The sequence below is a fragment of the Ischnura elegans genome, chromosome 2 (genome assembly GCF_921293095.1).
Source record: "Ischnura elegans chromosome 2, ioIscEleg1.1, whole genome shotgun sequence".
Taxonomy (NCBI): domain Eukaryota; kingdom Metazoa; phylum Arthropoda; class Insecta; order Odonata; family Coenagrionidae; genus Ischnura; species Ischnura elegans.
Genome location: NC_060247.1, coordinates 42,463,944 through 42,484,507, shown reverse-complemented (window position 1 = coordinate 42,484,507; position 20,564 = coordinate 42,463,944). Strand labels below are relative to the sequence as shown.

The window sequence follows — 20,564 nt, the reverse complement described above, 5'->3', positions numbered from 1 at the left end:
GTGGAATTCACTGAGCCCTAAGGTCTGAATGCACGACAAGTCACATTACCACGCACAAGTTAATTTAAAATCCCATCAGATGAGAATGAGCACGAAAATCCATCGTGTAACCACTCAAAAAGTCCGAATATTGGAAGCAAATTAAAACCAGTTCTCATTTGATCAATGCTTCAGTAGATACATGTTCCGTTCCACTCAAATCTATCTTAAATTCACACGCTAACTTGTACGTGATAACGAACATGTAGCATTCATTCGCCATCGACGTAATCGCGAGGAACGCACACCTACATCAAAAAGCCAAACGTACCCTCTGCTAACTCATGATAAAAGCTTGTAGCGAAGTATGGCTAAGATTAGGTGATATTACATACCTCAATAGTTCACGAGGATCATGCTGAGTTTAGCACCTACGAAGCACGCGCCGGGCGGGAATGAAGCACTTCACAAATCCACACACGCGAAAGCTATAGAAACTCCAGGGAGTTCACCCTCAAAACCGCCACGAGACGCAGACGACGGAGTTGCAGCATGTATATATTCTCATCCAATCTGCGGACCGGCTCACACTCGCACTCCCTCCTCAGACGAGGCTGGAGGTATGAATCATAAAACGACGCGGCGCGGGGCGGCCGAAACTCAAGCTGCGGGTACCCGTCGGCGAAGGGGGAAGGGCCCGCGGCATCACGGATCATCTCTCACGTTCATCTAGCCATACGAGAAGTTTGGAAACAAGACGTTGTAACCCGCGCTGGTATTACGGGAGAGCACGTTCTTATTTTTTTTTAGGTCCATGCGGGCCAACGCGACGTGAATCATGGCTTTATCCAGCATATGGAATCGCTTAAAATGAAATAATAATACGAAAAAGATAACAGCATTTTTTTCTGCGCTCTATTATGCACAAGCCGTCGCCAGCCGAAATATAATTCCTGGAGCATCGCAGAGGATTTTCCGTCAGTATGAAGAATAAGGTGACCTCAAAATTCATATTCATGAGGCTGAGCAAAGTAAAACGTTCCAATGAATGCGGTTCAAGCATGAAAAGATCATAGGCTAATCTTATCGCATACGTGACGACACCACCAAAAATGGCATGAATGATATGAAAATATAATCAATATAAAGCTAGCGAAGTCATAACTCATTCAAAATTAAATTTTAACTCTGGACATGATACACTACTTAGCAATTAAAATAGGTAAATATGGAAGCGATATCAATAAAATTTCCTAGTGGGCAGTTAACAAAAGTAATTCTCATACTGGATGCAAAATATGAAACCCATCCACAAGAACTCACGCGAGCAGTCGGAATTTAGTGGTAAGGATAGGCTACTCACTATAGGATAGGCTAAATGGGCATATAGAGCGGCTTCATGAAATCATCGTTTTAAATATACCCCAACTAACTAAAACATATTTACCAATAATAAAAAATACGATGAGTGGATCAAAATGTAAACACTTTCTACTTGAAAAGATTATCAAACTCCGACGGTACAGTGATTAATACAAAGGCATCAAAGTGTTAAGACATTTTTTTCTGAAAGCATGCCATTTGTAGCACATTTTCAATGATGACTCAAAAGAAATGACTTGAAGTTACAATTCGATTTTATCACAACAATAACGGATGATTGAGTACCATCAAACAAAAAAAACACATACGCAGGTATCATGTGGTGACATGTCACTCAAATCCTCGGTAGTCGGCAGGGCACGGATGTATTTCGTCATAATAAAAGCAGGAGATCACGAATGAATCACAAAAAATCTACCAACCCAACGACTTCCCACGCATTTATAATGAAGCTATTAATGAAAATGTCACGAGGGAAAACAAAAGGTTTCGTTTCTCCTGGCCTCGTACCGCAGTTTTCTCGTGATGTGGAACGACCGGGAAAAACAGATGCTAAATGATAGTTGAACAACAAAATATTCACCCCTTTCGAGAGCCACTTGGTTTTCTATAATTGATTTTTTGTTAAAAAAAATTGCGATGAAATCCCTGTAAACTGTATCATGTCGATATTTCTTTAAGCCGACTAGTATGCAGCAGGCAAATAAACAACGGCCTCAGTTTTTCCCTTACATTAGACATTACCAACGAGTGCCCATTCGAAGAATAAGTGAAAAGAAAAATTAACAAATCAAATTTTTCCGATAGTTGAGAATTGAAAACAAGAATCTAAAACTTTCCTTCACTCTTATTCAAATCAATGCCCACTTGAGCAAGAAATCGTTAAAGTAATTGCCTTTTCTTTAAACTGTTAGAAAGAAACAATCGCAAGAAATCACGCATCCGTGCGCCTGAATGCCAATGAAGTTCGCTACATCACCTCTCTCGGTTATTTACCGACAAACCAAAAAAAAGAAATGTTTGCACACCCTTCTAATTCCAATAAACGGGAAAATTTGCCCGAGTGTTTACTGAGAGACACGGGTTGAAAATGTTTTGACAAAACCGGACGAGTATGTACCCAGGTCCGAGCAAAAAAAACCACGGTGGGAAACCGTCTTTGCAGATTTCGCGTTAAAAGGATTCCGCCTTATTGTGCGTAATCCCGCACCTCCTCTTCTAACCCTCCCTCTCGGACCAACAAAACCAGCGCCGGTACGGCTTTTTGTGCCGAGAGCGCTTCTTCGCTCCCTCTCAGTGTTAAACGTTTCCCCACACCGCAACAGTCGGAATCGTATGAGAGAGGCTCTCCTCCGACACAGTCGAGGGAGGAAAAGGAGGCGAGGAGGTGATGGGAGAGGAGGAGGCTGTATAGGAAAAAGAGCTCCAGCCTCCTCCCCATACTCCCACGCCTCTTAAAGCCGTCCCGAAGAGAAACGTTCCTGCGTTCTTCGGAAGGAAGCAAGGAGGGCCCCTGAGGAGGTGGGGTCCGCTGCGAGAAACAGGCGGAGAGGAGGGTGGGAGAGTGGAGGAGGGGGTGTTGAAGAAGAAGGAAGGTGGGAGGACCACAAGACCGACCGGTTCGCTCTCTCTCGGCACCTCTCTTCGCTATGCTTCTTTCCCTCCCCCCTTCCACCCTTTTTCTTCGTCTTCCTACAGCCGTCCGGCCCTCTTGTACAAGCCGGCGTGCGCGGCGGACAGCGTCTGTGAGAGAAGGAACGAGGTGAGGCGGGGAGGAGGGGAAGGAGCTGACTCAAGGTCGGCAAGGGCGCCAGCCATTATCCATTTCCCGCCTAACAAGGTGGAAAAACTTGGGCTATGTCGGCCCGAGAGAAGAAGAGGAGAGAGGGATTCTTTCGACTCAACTCCGACTGAGAGAGAAGAGGAGGAGAGAAAGGTGGTTTTTAGGGTGGGGGGGGGGGTTTGAGGCGAGGAATGTGCAGGGGCGGGTAAACAGTAGGGATTTTTCGAGGGGGATGGAAAAGGAGGAGGAAGAGAGGGATAAATGGGCGGGAGGGAAGACTGTGAACCGAAGGGGTCGCGGGGGGCTGGGGGTGGCAGGGAAAATGTAGTTGGGAGAGTTCAACGGGCGGGTAGGTCGGATAGCGGGGGGAGGGAAAGTGGACTCTCGCGAACGCAGTCGCATTGCAAAAGGACTTAAAGGTTTTTGCATGGACGCGTTAACATTGCGATGGCATTCCACAGCCCACTTGACCAGATCCGGCCCCGGCCGCCGCATGACATATGTTTCGGCCCCGTTCGGCCTTCAACGAAATGCTTCGAGAGTTCATGAAATGCCGGTGGGACTTCATATGTGCTCCGGACAAAAGGGACAAGGCCTGGACGCTGCACGATGGAGCCTTCTCTCCCTAGGGACCAGGATGACAAGGAATAGCGTCCGCACGACCTAAGCCCTAATAGCGGACATAGGTGACAGCAAGGTGGGGCTTGTAGGGACACTGTCAACGGCAGCATTCCGGTCATCATCGGAAAGTTATCCCTTCATCGGGAGCCCACTCAAACCATCTCGCAACTCCCAAGAGCAGGTGAAGCAGGAGGAGCAGTCAAGTTGGGATATCACCAATGGGAGATATTGACACCGGAAACATAAATTATCAAGATACGAAAATAAACCCTGAACACTCTCACGATATGGCTTGGATGAAATTTCCTGGCACTCCCAACAATTGAGCAAGAGAGAGGGAGGAAATATGCCAGCAGAGCAAACAATTTGGACGGCCCAAGGGTTGAATGGAAAAAAATTAATTTCTATCTGCAATTGGCCAAAAACCTTTTCTAGCGTTACCAACGGTTCCAATGGAAGAGCTTTAACTGATCTCAAACTTCTGCTCTGGTAGTGGAGGCCGATCGGGAGGTCCACCGGGTAATCTCCTCCATGACAGCCGCTGAGGATGGAGTACGAGTCGTACCCCGAAACGTCGGCAGCCATGAAGGAGATTACCTGGTGGAGCGACCGAGCAACCTTCACTATTAGCATTCGCCGGGAAAGCATCAGATCTTACTTCTGCTCTGAAAGCCTTGTCTCTTAAATTTCTGTGAGTATCCTCTCCGTAGAGGTCTGTGAAGAATGATCGCAGGCTTTCCCGGCGTATCGAATCGTGGAAGGTTATTCGGGCATTCCACCGGGTCAGGTTCTCCAACTCCATCTCGGCCAGCGATTCGATGCACGAGTCGTCCATCGTCATAATCGAAACGTCGGCTGAGAACGAGTTGTCCATTGTCATCATGCCCTGATGACGATGGAAGAATCGTTCATCTAAACGTCGGCCTAGATGGAGTTGGAGAACCTGGCCCGGTGGAATGCCCGAATAACCTTCCACGACTCTTAAATTTCCTTTATCTCGGGCCTTAAGTGATAACTCCAGTAATAAAAGGGAATCTAACTTGAAAACCGCTAGCCACCCCAACAAAAGGAAATTATAACGAGAAAAGAGACTGGAGCGAACACAAATGACTCACCGCATAAAATGTTACTTCCTTAATAATACAGTAGTAATGTGAAAATGAATATGACCACATGGCAACTGGAAAAAAATTCGCACGATAATACGTACAGGGCAATTTTATTTCACTTTTTTGCGGGAAAACATGCCGATGCCCTGGAGTTTGGATTTCGATTAACCTTCATACTGAATAATATTGCTTCATTAACGTAAACTGGACTTGAAAAGAAAGATACATGGATTAAATTCGGCGCCACAAAGAAAATTTGCACACCAATGCGCTTCATCGCGGGACTATTTTTAGGAACACTACCCCCGAGGTCGGTCCTTGAGTTGGAATTACCTTCACTTGTTTTTTTCTTCAAGCAGACATATGCATTTTGCAAGCTGCCTTCTAAATAGTAGGTATAATACCTAGCGCGTCATCCCCACAGTTTGGTGGAGGAAAAGGGGTCCCAAAGTGTTTTTTACGCAAATGAGGACATTGTAATGGAGAACACCATGTCCACTTCACATCGATCTTTTGTTGCTGTTCCCACCGATAAAAGGCTTAACAAGTTGCAAGAACAGTGCCCCGCCCGCCAGCGCGACAAGCAACGGGAAGTCGAAACACTCTTTTCTTCTTCGTCCCAATCATCTCCTTCCACGTCGAGGTCCAAGCTGGCAACGGGGGCGGGTATGGGAAAAACTCAACCTATAGAAGGACCCATCGCTGCTGCCGGGGAAAGAATGAAACAAGACGTAGTGAGAATGTGACCAGCGCGAATCGGACTGGAATCCGTGACGAGTGTTCAACAATCGAATCTCATTCAGTAACACCGTAAGGCCGAGGCGCCAGACTAGGATACCCACTTGGTCGGTCTCAACAACACGCAGCAGTTACATCATTATTCACGACCACGGTTTCGCTTCACGGCTACATCATCACGTTCTACTTCCGTTTCCAGCATGAAAGATTCCCTCCGAGTTGAAGACACTGAAGTACAACTTCGTTAGGGTTTTTTGCTAACGGACTCGAAAAACCAATTAGACTTGAATCCGTGATAGAATTCATGACTGTATTAAATTGAATGTAACAGATTTTTAAGAAAAAAATATAAATTTAATATTAGACTTGGGAAATAAAAAAGGACAGGAAGGGGTTATAATTAAGGTACCGATCTTCGAAAACGATTAAAAACAAAAACTAACTAACTTTGACCGCAGGGGGAGTAGGACGCAGTAAGTAGGCATATAAGAACAACCACGAATATTTTTCCCCTTTCTTCAAATAAAATACCTCGATTTAAGTTATATTATGTCATGCCGATATTTAACAATCAAATTCATGTCCAGAATAGAATGATTGGGATTACTATAAATTTACTGAACAAAAAAAAGCATGTCGCTAATACAACTTAGGTGACATATTGAATTTTTAGCGATTCATTGATCGAACGAAAAATCTTATTTTTATACATTTATAACGTAATAAACTGCACGACCGGTCCAATAACGTGATCTTTGATCGCTATTCTCAGCCATCAACCCATAAGCAGCGATCCGGAATAGACCCAAGAGTAGCACAGTTTGACACGCCTGGCATACAAATTTAATCGTTCCATTAATGATTCTACATCAGTGTTGGTCAAGGTTTCAAACAGGAATCACATTTATAACGGCCATTTAATAGCTTAAAAGGAGGAAAACTTCGCTTTAAACGGGCCCAATTACAGTTTAATACTTTTATTCAGTCACACTCGGAACAATAAATATCAACCGCAACCCGAATTCCATTTAAACCGAGCTAAAATCCCCACACCTCAACGAGAAGACAGTCGAGTTAAATAACTGGGGAACTTAATTTGCCCGAAATTCTGAGACCTGAGGCGGGACGATTCCCATTGATGTTCACAATTAAAGGACACCCTTAATAGCTTTTAATTTTCAACCAATCGAGAATGAACCTCGGCAATGAGGAAAATAATTTTCTTGAACTGACCAATTGGTAATATAAAAAGAAACTAATACACTTCGCAGGGAATGTACAGAAAATACGACTAAAAAGTTCTATAAATATTCAAATTCTAATTGTAAGATTAACATTATCCATAGAGATTTGAACACTTATTTAGTTGGAACCTAAGTTCACGGCTTGAAGACTCGCAACCATCCATGACCGTTTTCCATTTACCAGTAAGATGCATTTATATTTAATTTTTTCTGGAGAATTTAGGTTCAAACCCCGTCAACAGAAATGATATTTTCCCCAAGGAATTTTGCGCTCCATGATTTCTTTACAAACTTGAGCATAAGGTCTTTTTTTCGATATTAATTATGAAAGATAATATTAAAAATAAATAATACAAAGTGTAATAAATTAAACATAAATTTATTACACTTTGTTTTTTCCACAAGTTTATATTTGTTTTCTATTTTACTACCGGTTTCGGCTGTTACACCATTATCTTCGTTCTCTGATCAGCTGATATTTGGTAATGGTATAATAGCCAAAACCGGTAATGAAATAGAAAAACAATTCTAAACTTGTGGAAGAAACAAAGTGTCGTTCATTATTAATATGGAGCCATTCCACCACGTACGTGCTTCAAGTTTCGATTTAATCTTTTTTTCCGATTTTTGTTTTTTGTGCGTGCGTTCTTACAGGTTGCAAAACAACTTAATGCTTTCAAACATGAGATTGGCGAACAAAGAAACCGTTATCACCAAGAAATCGGTAAACAAGCATTCCAGCAAACTCAGTATTTAACCTCAGGGTCAGGTTTTACAAATAAGGGCGGAGATAGAAAAACGTCCGGTCCAACAGTGCGTGAAAACTCATGGCTTTACCCGAGCATTCAGCGATTTTTCTTTCCCAAATCCCGCGTATGCAAAAACTGCTTAAATAAATGAAATTAACTGACAAGTGGGCTGACTCATAATTAGATTTGTATAAAAAAAGGGATCCCTTCAAAACGAATGATCGTATTCACATGACGGCGAAAGTGAAATTGCTCTACAATCTTGGTTCCTATTTCTCTGCAACTTGAAGAGATTTACAAGAATACTGAACCCTTACCACACAGAAAAAATAAACAAAAAAGCAAAGAGCGATTGAAAAATGAATCATCTCAGGGCGTAATTCGATTTTCAATGTTTTTTATGGCTTATTAATGATAGTTGCAACGCATTTGCTATGTATAAAATCAACACCACGCCTAGTATATATTTTCTCTCTAGCAGTAATCGTCCCTTTTTCAATAAAACTCGATCGTGAAATCCGGTGATACAGAGAGAACAATTAAAAAATGCGAACCCGTACGAGCACTTATAGGCCCTGTTTCAAAGATTTTAACGTTGACCGTATGCGAAAAAGCCAACGATGCTATGCTATACTAACACACTGAAAATGACGTTTTACTCATCAATAGGAATCTTAGCAATGCAGTCCTCTTACTGACGTAATTTTCAGTTCTTAGGTATTTAAGATCGGCGTCAATCGAAGTACCTACAGGAAAACAACATTAAATCCCGTTCTGTCCTCTAAGACACTTCCACTCTGTTCCTTGACACCTAAAGGACCGGGGTAAGTCACAAACCTTGAAGGACTACCACTGACCGTCATGTCGGGTACTATAATATTTATGCATACAGGGTTTTTTCTGCCCACTGATAAATTTTTTTAACACTAATCGTAACTCTCTAATTTCAATTACAGGATACCAAATCAGACCTATTAGCTTTTAAATTCTTTTAGAAAAAACAGAACCATTTTAAGTATACCGGACTAGCCACAGCGAAAACTAGGTATACGGAACCACCCGCAATGCACAAATTGTGCGACATTCCAGGGATAAAAAATCAATCCTGGTCAAGGTGAACGATTTTTTTGTGTGTGGAATTTTCGCACAAACAGAACCATATGAAATTGAAATATTGAAAAAGCTGCAAGGCGACTATAATGTAACTATATCAAATGGTATAACTCGATGTGTGAACGTTTATCCAGAACTTAAAACAAACAAAATGTCTCAGAATTGCTGGCCTTTACACTCTTGTCCCAACTCGCAACACATTAACACTAATAGTTTTCAATATTTATTTATCTTATTTTTATTTTAGGTAAAAAATCCATACAGAGATGCTCAATGCCCTTGTCGCAGTCAACACTACAACTTTAAAAATAAATAAAAGTTACTGGAAATTTTCAATACATACTTTAATTTTATTCCAATTAATCAGGAATTAAATTATTTGTGGAAAATTGCCAGAAAATAATTAACAGGTTAAAATTCCACTAGATTAACCCAGAAACAATTCTTTATACTACTACTTAATTTTCCAAAATGAAAACACGTTCTATGTCACACGCAATGAAATTCAAATAGATCAGCTAGACGCTCAAAATTTGGACATATACTGACTCAGTAACCGATGCATTATAAATATTAGTCTGACACATAACCCGATGACAACTCGATGATTTCTTTGGAAAAGATAAATCTCAATCAAATGTCCCACAATTATCTCTCAAACAAGCAACAAACGTAAGTTCCACAGAGTCATTACAGAATTTCAATATCTGTAAGAAATTAAAAGGCGAATAATAGACCGGACGGTGAAAAAATACAGCCAAACGTTCAAGATATCCCTCTAACCTTTACAATGGCGCAGATAAAAATTTTTGTGACTCTGGGTAGAGCCGGGAGAGGAAAGCGAAAAACCTCCTTCCTGCCCCGCTAATCGTCCGCCCATTGTTCTCCCGCTCGTCAAATGTTCTAGGCCCGACACGCCACGACATCCTCCGTCGATTACATCCGCGCTATTAGGAGCGAATTTCAAAATAATCTCTCTGGAAAACGATTCGAAATTGACCCCAAAATGGTGCACCTCTTGAGCGCCTCGCCTCCCCACCTGCTGATGCCATCCGGTTATTTTTTTACAATCGTGTTTTTCTGGCGACGGATGAAAAACTCGCGGCGGCAAGGAGAATAAAAATAGCAGTGCAGAGGAGACCATTCCAATTCTGCGTCGATCCATTTCTTACCCGAGAGCGAAAGAAATGAGCCGTCCCCGCGCACTCACCCTTATTTAGCCGGTTGCCGCCCGAGAGGAAAACCTGTATCCGCGCCTCGCGTGGGAAGTTAAAGGGAAAGTGTGAAGTGAACTAGTATGCCTTCTCACCTACCAGGATCCGTGATGACGGCCTGTGTCGGTTTGCCTATCACATACGGATTACTAGCGCATGATATTGAATTTAAATAGGATAGCAGCCAAGCAATTTACGATGCTTTTAGAGAGTATCTTATCTTTCACATTTACTGAAATATCGATGGAATATTCAATTTGAAAGGTGAAATTACTACATGGAGAAAACCTAGACCACTTCGGCATACAATTATCCATTACGATAAACGCAAATTGATGGTGTATATCTTGCAAAAAAACATCAAATAAGACAGAAAGAATTTCTTCGAAGTATTTGCTCTTACAAGTATAAGTGGAGCTTTAAAAAATGAAAACGAAGTAGAAATATTCCCGAAATGAAACACAAAAGTGACTAAACATTCTTTCAATTTAATAGAAAAAAGTGACACATGACTCTTATAAGTCAGTTCCAATAGAATAACAAGCCTAGTGGAAACGGTAATAAAAATTTATAATAATGTTTTACCACCTTATTTAAAGTTTTACTATACGAGAGATTCAATGAAAAGCATAAAAGAACAAAATTTACAAGAGCCGCTGTAATTTAATGACCACTTCATTTTTTTATAGTTCACCAGCCAGCTAATTACGCGAGTTTATAACTCAGCAAGATTTCTGATCTGGCTTCCGAGTTTTCCTAATCTACGAAAACATGCAATACACGAATATGCACTTTCTCGCCACATAGCAAGCCAAAAAAATCTTTCACATCGTTGGACTGCATAATGAGTGAGGAAATGATACGGACCAACGCCTATTACCAGCCTTATATGGTGACTTCGTTAGGGGAAAAGCATTTCAAACCGCGCATGGCTCCTCTCGCTTGCTGCGCATGGCGTCGAAGCTCAAAGCACTATTTTGCATGCTGCGACCGTAACACCCGGAGTCCGCCTTAATGACCGCCGAGTTGCGACCGTTTTGTTACTCGAGTCCCATACCCTTGATGCTGACGAGGTTGAGCTATGCCCGACACATTGTACAGTCGGCATAAGAGCGAGAAGGATCGCGTGACAGAGAAAAACAGCACGTGGGCGTGGCTCTCTCCATAGAGACGGCAAGAGATCAGGCAATAACGTATTCCACCAACCCTTTGCTATAAAATAATTAAAAGAGGAGAGAGAATCCATTTTAATTATCAAGCAAAGAGAAAGTGACCACCATCATCATCCAACTACGCTTGGCTAGGGTGAGCAAACCCGAGGGAGGGAACCGTAGCCATAGGCTATTAATCGAAGGGTCTCCGTTTAAGTTCTCGGGTGAAGACTTCGGAAACGTCGACGCCAAATATATTCCTAAAAAGGCGATGAGGACAAGCGAAAGGAACTGGCCTCCATACCAGGGGCGCAGCTAGGAATTAAGGCTAGGAGGGGTTTTAGGCGTAACTAATACTGGGGTGTCTGGGGATATGGAATACCCGCCAGGGAAAGCGGGAGGTGCGGGGGCACTTCCCAGAAAAATTGTAGGATAAATAGTGAGTTTTACGGCTTTCTGAGGGATATTTTATGATTCCTTGAACTATTCTATCAGTAATATTAATGCAATTAAGTGAAATGGATTTAACTTAAAAATTTCTCTGAGCTCTGGGGGGGGGGGGGTTTATCCCCCAAACCCTCCCCCATCGCTGCGCCACTTCTCCGTACCGTAAACGTGTGTTATAACACGCCTGTAATCTACGCTACGGGTTGAAATAATGCATGAGTGAGTGAGCAACATCGCACATATAATAAACGCGCAAAATCAGCCTTTTTTCCGCCAGCTGGGTAGCTGATGGAAACCAAATAAAAGAAACTCACCAAGAAGGTCATATTTTGCGTTCTAGAGGCAAAAATGGAGACTATTAAATATAAGTTAAATAAAAGAGACTATGACATGTACCTTCTTCCCGCGGTAGTTCACTTAAGTTTATATCCCGCATCTCGAATTTTTTTAGTAACACCGTTGACCACCTTGAGACTCAATACGTTTATATCACTCCAGACTCAAGGCAAACCGGAAAAGGGACGATTCGCAGAAAACGATCCCACGCCGAAAATATTTAAAGGTGGAAATTACCTACAATATGCGCAGATACTACTTTCTGTGAAGATGGAAGAAAGTTTTCAATCAGGATTGAAAATGAAGATAATCTGTAACGGTAGGGGCGCTTCTAAACAAACTATTTACCCTAAACAAACTAAACGGAAGTTAAATCGCAAGGGGTAAATCTATTCCGATTAGATGATGAATTCCGCTTGCCTACTCGAAACGTTTATAGCGAGATAAGAATGCCAAGATTTTCTCAAATTTCGAGCATTTTAGAGCTATGGAAATGACGCTACTTTGACATACGGGCCTTGGTAATTTTAAGTCACGCCATGCAAAAAGGAGTCCGCGGACATTAAGAAGTCACACTAACGAAAATTTAGAGACTACTTTACGTGAAGTCACCACTGAAAACGATCACAGATCTCTTTTTCCGTCACCCTAAGTGATCCGCCCGCCACAAATTAGGGCAAGGGTGCGTAAAAAAGTAAATAGGAGCTCCAAAGATGGTTGCACAGTGACAAAAAAGGTGAGGCCAACACCAAAAGTGGAGAGCAAAACATCGGTATTAGGGAAAATTAATAATAAGTTAGCATATGAAATACTAAGGTGGATTTTTTCAACATCCTGATACTTATCTTTCAACTTGAATTTCAAAATTAAATAGAAAATTTTACTGTCGAATACACGTAAACAAGTACGCTATCGTTGGATTCAGCGCATCAGACCCATCGCTCGATCCCAGATGTTCTCTTCAATCTCACTCCATCAGGAACGCTCCCAAGTGCCTATGGTAGCTGTGTAGCAAGAGCGAGTGACTTCAAAACTTTTTAAAGCCATGAAGTTCATCGACACTTCACACTTCACCTCTGATAATTCATAAAGTAGAAAATCAAAAACGTAAACGTAGATACATGTCTTGTATTTTACTGCTTCCTTAGATTCAGCAAGCGTGCTCTCTAGCCCATTTTCTGACACAAAAATACGTAAATAAGTAAACGCAATTCTTCACCAAGCTATATTTTGTATTAATTCGCCACGGCCATGAAAAAGCATAAAAAAGCATCATTAAATGAGGTCCACAAGTTGTGCCCTTACGTAGCGAGCTAGTAAACTTACGCCTTAGAGAGAATGTCCATTTTTTACATACATATACCATAATTTACGGTGCCTTCAGAGAATCCATCACTTTTATTGCAGGTATTTGACAGTGCGTTCCAATCTCCAGTTCCCACGCAAGAGGAGAATTTTCAAGCGCGCAATTACTTGGTCGACGAGGCATTAATGACAAATTAAATTGATCAAACGACTTCAGAAATTAATTGGATGAGCAATTGTTTCACGGAATGTGGGTGCGGAGTTGTTAGCAGCGTTCCATCTCTGGAAAAGATACTTTAATGCAGTAATCACGTCGAGATATTCAGCGTGAGAAGTGAATGAGGCGACCAAAGCGTCTCCTTATGGGTTGACGCGAAAACAAATCTATACGACAATGCATTTGATCAATAAAATATTAATAATCCATGCAGAATTCTCCTGACAATAGTTTCTTTTAAATATTGATTTCATCAAAATTCACCATGCTTAAGAATGAGGAAAAAAGGACAATTAATTACATGTAGGAGTCATAACACGCACATCCGTAGTCTTGGCCCCTCTACGTCAGTGACTTATTACAGTGACAGTGTGCAAGGAAGTCAGTGATCTGGTATGTATAAGGACTAAAAATAATTACTGAATTTTCGAAAAAAAAAGAATGGTGTTAATCCATTAAACAAAGAGCAGTTTTCACCCGGTAACACAATACTTCATTCATTTCACAAAACCAACATGACTCACTGTATACATGCTTCGGAATAATATGGAATTTGTTCGAATTTCGGACACAAAACAGTGGTTCTGACAATGAGTGCTGATATCATATACTTTCATGAGCTCGAAGAAGTAAACTAATACCCTGACAACACCTTCAATCAATGACATTCCTTTAACCCTTCGGAGGCAAAATTAGGCGCATATTCGGAGGCTAATAAATACTTCACGAAGTTTATTGTTTGAAAATTTTAAACGAGAATACTTATGTGGAAAATAAATAATTAATATCACCTCGAGCATTATGAAATCCGGTGAAGCTGGTAAATTTAGGACGAACCGAATTGTGCATCGCAAATAAAATTTAAACCATAAAGATATAAACAAAAGGTTACAGAACTAAACGAAAAAAGAAATACTACGAAAATAATAATCATTTATTCTATCTCTAATGGATCGAGTCAACTTCTTATTTGCTGTTCATTCCAATGAATACATAACTGTCTTAAAATTCGTTGGCTAGACCAAAGGTACTATGTTGACACCTTTACGAGAAAGCTGTCAGGGATCCACGCTTGAGTACACTTCGAGTTAGAAAATCGATTTTGAATGGGCGATTACCACCGTTAGTGTTTGCCATCCTCAGGGTTTGTTTAGCGCGGTTAGGAGACGTGGAGAACGAAGACAAACACCGGCCATCTCAATGCACCCCGCTTGGGCACATATTTAGGTCGAAAGAGACGTTGACTGCTACCCGCCAAAAGAGAGACGTCACTTAGAAGGCTCACCATAGTGCCGCAAAGGGTTTACTCGACTCGCCGGCAGAACCCGACGGCCACAATGGGACCAATGAAAAGGACATTTGGCCCAATTCACTGCGGGAGAAATAAAGAAGTAGCTCTGTCATGACATTGATACTGGCTTCTATGAGATGGATTGGAGATGCTTAATCTGTTCGACGGATGTACAAGAGAGGGCTCCATAGATGACACAATCAGCAAAAAAGTCGCTGATTCCTAAGGATACGAAAACTCTTTGAAACCCATTGACATTAGTCACCAACCTGGTTTGCGGTTTTTCATCAAGGATTCGATCTGGTATCGATGTATATGACTAGCCAAATATATTTTCTTCGGTTGAACTTTAGCGTTGAAATGAATATAGGGGAACGGCGTATAACAACGTATATATTTATTGGAGCTAGTTAAGGTTCCCAAAATGTTAGCAAATTTTAGCTTTCTATAGAAGAGTATAAACGTTAAAGTCTCCGGTTCCATGGAGAGATGCAAGCTTAATGAGAGCTCACACCATCTGCAAGAAGGAGAATGTCTTAGTATCATCTTTGTATAGTCTTAAAGGCCATGCAGCATTGGGGAACCTATTGGTTACCCATGCAAAACACCATAGAGGTGGCTTGCAAGGTAATATGTACGTAGATGTACACGAAGGCCGATTCTCGTCCCTTCCGAAGGGAGAGCGTGGGTGCAGATTTAGACGCTCGCGAACGACGACCCTGCCAATAAGGGTCTACAGCAGGCTACCGGAGTCCATTAGTACTTTTACATTAGTACAGAGTACGTTGAACTTTTTGTCTATATCGTGAAGGTTTCATTTTAATTTGTGATGCACAATTTCTTTTGTCCAAATTTTAACAGTTTCGCTGGATTCCATAATGTTTCTGGTAATATAAATCATTTATTTCGCTCTAAAGCATTTTCGTATTAAAAAAATTAATACAATAAACTTCGTGAAGTATTTAATAGCCTTAAAATATGTGCCAAATTATAACTCCCAAGGGTCAAGTGGTGTCATTGATTTAAGGCCTGGTCAGGGTATTAGTTAACTTCTTCGGGCTCATGCAAATACATGGTATGCAGCCCTACATAGCCCTTCTCAGTCCTAAAAAACTCATCGATAATTTTACAGACTAGATGCCCTTCCCCCATGCGGATAATAAATTCACATTACAACGAAGTGCATATTGAAAAGATATGAACATGGTACTCGCCCATTTTATGCATATCCACTGTCATCATTATAAATTATTGCGAATGGACCTCTAAATGGCAAAGAGTATACAATGAAGAAAAAATACGGGGATTTATTCGTAAAAATAATTATGCAGCCCGAGGATGTCTCGCGCACATATTTTAACTACAACATGGAATCGTTTTAGGCTTAAAAACATTATGAACTCCTCGTTTCCATTCCAATCATTAGAGTTTTTGTCACTTCCTACCAGCAGCCCTATCATTCCATTCCAAAGTCCAGAGGAATAATAAGCTTGGCAGAGGCAGTGGTTTCCATAAAAGTGGCTCTAAAAAGCTGCTCGCAAACAGCGATGACATGTGATGATGATTCATTCCGAGGAATTTTAGATAATTTCGAAAACTCCCTACGTGATAAATAGTACACAATAACGTAGGGAAAGGGAATAGTTTCATTAAAAAATGAAACAAATACTGCCTGTTAAGTAAAGAATATTGTACGATACTCATGAACGTCCGAAAATTAGGTGCCGAATCCAAGAAGCAAATATTTGAATATTTCTTAGAATTCCCATACTGACATAGAGAAGGGAAATAATTTTACCAAAAGCATTAAACAAATACTGGGTGTTAATAAAAGAATATTGTACGGTATTCATTAGCTTCCAAAAATTAGTACTCAAAAACCCATTCAGCAGACTCTAGCAGTTAGGTAAGAGTGCAGGCAATTTAGCTTTCACGAAAAAATTAAGCCTACGTTTTACAATATAAATCCTTACGCAAAAAAGTATTTATCTTTTTCAAATTATTCATTTACTATCGAACAAACTTAGAGAGAATAAAAATTCATCCGGGTGCATTACCTTTCTCGCAGATACTAGCGGTACTATAAGTTACACTAATTTCGAGTGAAAAAAGGATTTAAAGCCAGCATATTGTGGACACACTCCCTATACTTTAAACAAAGGAGGAGAGAGAGATACAAAAAATGCAGGAAAGCCCTTAAAAACTCTGTGAGGTCTCCCCTTAAAAACAGTAGTTCCCGCACAGATCTGTTAAGTGACACCCCTTTCCGGGTGCTTGGAAAGGGAAGCGACACCCGATAGCCCCACGGACTGCACTCTTATGTGATGAGGGGGAAGAGGGCACGAGTGTGTGAGCCCTGAGATATGATATCCTGGCGTCTCCCAACTCATTGAAACCCGCAGCAGCCGACATGAGGGAGTTATGGGGATGGGGGACGCCCCTCCCCTCCCCAAACAGTCCGGTGGCACCTATCCACAACAACAGGGAAGCCAGAATAGGGAGGGAGGGGAAGGATAGGATACCATCGCCTACATAAATCCAGCGACGCCAGGACCCCACACCCCCCGTTCCCCTACTCATGGTATCGGGTGGGCAAACTAGACGCCGCGCACCCTACCCCCTTATAGGCAGGGATTCTGGGGGGTTTGATGCCGCACAAGGAGGCAACGTGCCGCACTTGTGCCACACACAGCAGTTGTGGTGTGGTGGAGCTTTTTCAATCGCGGGGCGAGATAAGTTGCACAACAATGCGACCCCCCACGCGCAGCTCCGATATTGCTGTAGCGCGAGTAAATCGAGGACTGCACCCAAGGTGTTTTTCATCTGCCACTATGGGGTAGTTCACTCACACCCAAAATCGTAGTCCATTAAAATAATTAATTGGTATATGGGGCAAAAGGAAAGTACGTAAGGGTAAAAAAGTCTTAATTGTGTATTTATTCCTGTGCCATCGACAACAGCAATTGGCCTTTTACGTCGGGGATTTTGACTTAACAAGTAAACGTAGACAGACATCCATTCCCAGGATAGGGGCAACCAACCAAGGCGGGACTCGAGCCCGTCACCTCTCGCGTGACAAGAATGGACTTTACCTCGCCGCCACCGAGACCGGCCAATGGTGTTGAGAATATATAGAGAAAACAAATCCCGAGAACTGCTCATTGGGAGAGATAATCTCTCAAAAGTAAAAATAGTAACGAATTACGTGCGGAAGATATGCGAATTCGAGGAGAAGCGGCGAACCGCTTGACTTTCCGCTCGAAGTTCGTTACGTCATCAACTTATCTCCGAAAGGATTAAAGCCACCCATTTTTTCTGAGATTAGCTTGAGAAGTAGGCGAAGGATTGAGGAACAGAAAAATACGGGTCCCTTGAATCATTAAACCCTATCACAATCGGCAAATCAAATGAAAAAATGTCGAACGAGTCCATTCCCCAGCACCAATCACGAATTCATTTTACTCTCTAACAATTTCTGCGGTACCCAATGAGTAATTTCCAAACAATTATTAGTGGCGAAAATTAACAAACGAAGGTATTGAGCGAATATTCCACAGGCACATAATAATTTACCTCGACCGGGATGTGAACCCAGATCTATCGTATTCGCACAGGCAAATTACTTTTTCTAAGTGGAGTTTTCGCACATTAGGTGGACTTGTGGTGACTTCGAAAAAGGTACACTGCTGGGTAGTCCGCGGCAATCTCCTTGAATCATTACGGCATGCTCACAGAAGAAAGGGCTAAGGTATCATGTCAAATCAACTAGCAAGACAAACTTCGTACGAACTCCTCAGAGGTTCCATTAGATAAAACTTAGGCAAATAGGCTTTAGTAAATAAGGTATTCTTGTTACATAACAAGGAATACGTTTTTGCACGTACGTAGGTATGAGTATATAGAATATTTATGGTTGGGAATGACCAATTGAATTCCGCAGCGAGAAACTTTTTACTTTTCCGTCCTAAGAGCGACTATTACCCATGAAAATTATCGAAAAATACCCTTATAGCCAAGAACTTTTAAACCATTAAATGACTGGATAGCAAACTCTTCCATTTGATCTACTTTTAGATAAATACAATTTTAATGAAAAAAAGAAAAATTTTATGTAAACGGACAACATCCGATACTAGAGAGATAACTGAAATCGGTATAGGAGATTTGCTCAATCAATTCTAAACATTCAGGAGCTATGCTCCTGAGAAAAAAAGTTTGGAATTGCTTTCGGATGAAAACTGACACATTCCAAATCGTGGGAAAAAACGTGAGGGGATTGACGTCATGCATGCTTGAGCACCATCGTCATGAATGAGTCATACTCAATGGATCAAAAATATTACGAAGTTACTGCTGCCCCAAAGTCAGATGAATTGGTCACATCAACTCTGCAACCTAATTTGGCAAACCAAGAAAAAATACAAGACTTCTCGGGTTTCGAGTAAGACAGCCTAAAAATGGAAACCAATAAAAGGTTCGCGACGGTGGCCGGTAAAAAATTGAGGTACTGCCGTAAGGAAAGAGGCATTCGGTCGATGGCATGCAATTTAGGAGGCTGGCATGGCCGACGCGACGGTAAATTGAAAAGCATTACGAGAGAGAGGGATTCAATGACTTAATAATACATAAACTTACATCATAATTAAAAATAAATTTCTTTAAGAATATTTTTTTTTCTAAGTTGTCAGGAATGATTCCGAAAATAAATCACCAACATTTTCGAGTCCACCTACACTAAAATTAGTTTCCGGCATTATGAAGATAAATTAATTCCCCACTTCATACGGCCCAAAGATGATCCTTAAATTCGTATAGAGAGTAATTGTACAATTATAAATGCTATTACTAAAGGCCTTTGACCGATTAAATTGTATTTACGATGAACAGGGAACTGTTAGGAACATTGAACAGGAAGCAGTTAGGAATTAAGGCTAGGGGGGTTTTCAGCGCAACTAATTCTAGGGAGTCTTGGGGTATTGGATACCTGCCAGGGTAAGCGGGAGGTAGGGGGGCCGTCCCCGAGAAATTTTTTAATACATATAAATGGTTCAAAAGGGTGAGTTTTACGGCTGTATGAATAGTTTGATGTTTTGTTTGTGAGTCATCCACACCCTAATATTAGTTAAAAAATTTGTGACATTAAAATAATTTTATTAAAAAATTTCTCCGATATCTGAGTGGGGTTTTATCCCCCAAACCCCTTTACAGCGCCACTGACAAGGAACACATTACGAATCACTCCTGGCATCTCCCTTCCCATCTGCAATTTTTTATTTATTGCCACACCACCAAAAACAGAACTATGTGGCCTTCCCATCAGGGTTTTAATAGCATTTACCAATTAAACGAACGCGAACACCAATGCCTGGATAAGGGTAACCTACCCAGGCGGGACACGAACCACCGACTTTCGGCTTGGCAGGCGAGGATTTTACCCCTCCCAAGAGGTTAAGCCCTCTTGGTTGTAAGCCCGCCTGCCAAATAATGCCCTAAAAGGCCTAGTCTATCCACGAGTCTTTTCTCCTTATCCTGACCCGCTTATCACTCGCTATATCTTTACTTCGAGATGTGGGTATGGAGAAGAATGGAGAAGGTGAAATGGACGGAGAGGAAAAGGAACGACGAAGTGCTGAATATGGTTAGCGAGGAAAGGCAGCTTTTAGATACGGAGGAGACAGACGGCATGGATGGGAGGAGTACTTAGCGGGGAGGGGATGTTGAAAATGGTGATAGAGGGTTGAATGTTAGGGAAACGAGGGAGGGGAAGGAAAATAATAGGATTTTTAGATAGATTGAAAGGGAGTAGGCCTAACAGTGAATTGAAGAAGGCAGTGCTGGAAGGAAAGGGAGGCTCCCAGATCATAGTACTCCATGGACACCTACC

General features: G+C 41.5%; 1 protein-coding gene across 3 annotated transcripts in view; it reads right to left on the bottom strand.

Annotated features, from left to right (window-relative positions):
* LOC124153654 (interference hedgehog-like) overlaps window positions 1–20,564 on the bottom strand; it is a 120,868-nt gene that overhangs the window by 89,804 nt on the left and 10,500 nt on the right. Inside the window, exon 1 of one of the 3 annotated variants that reach the window (XM_046526949.1) lies at window positions 375–528. The exons of the other annotated variants lie outside the window; for them this stretch is intronic. The gene's annotated coding sequence lies outside the window, so the exon portion shown is untranslated. Of the gene's footprint in view, window positions 1–374; window positions 529–20,564 lie in introns of those variants that run through there. 3 annotated transcript variants of the gene reach the window in all.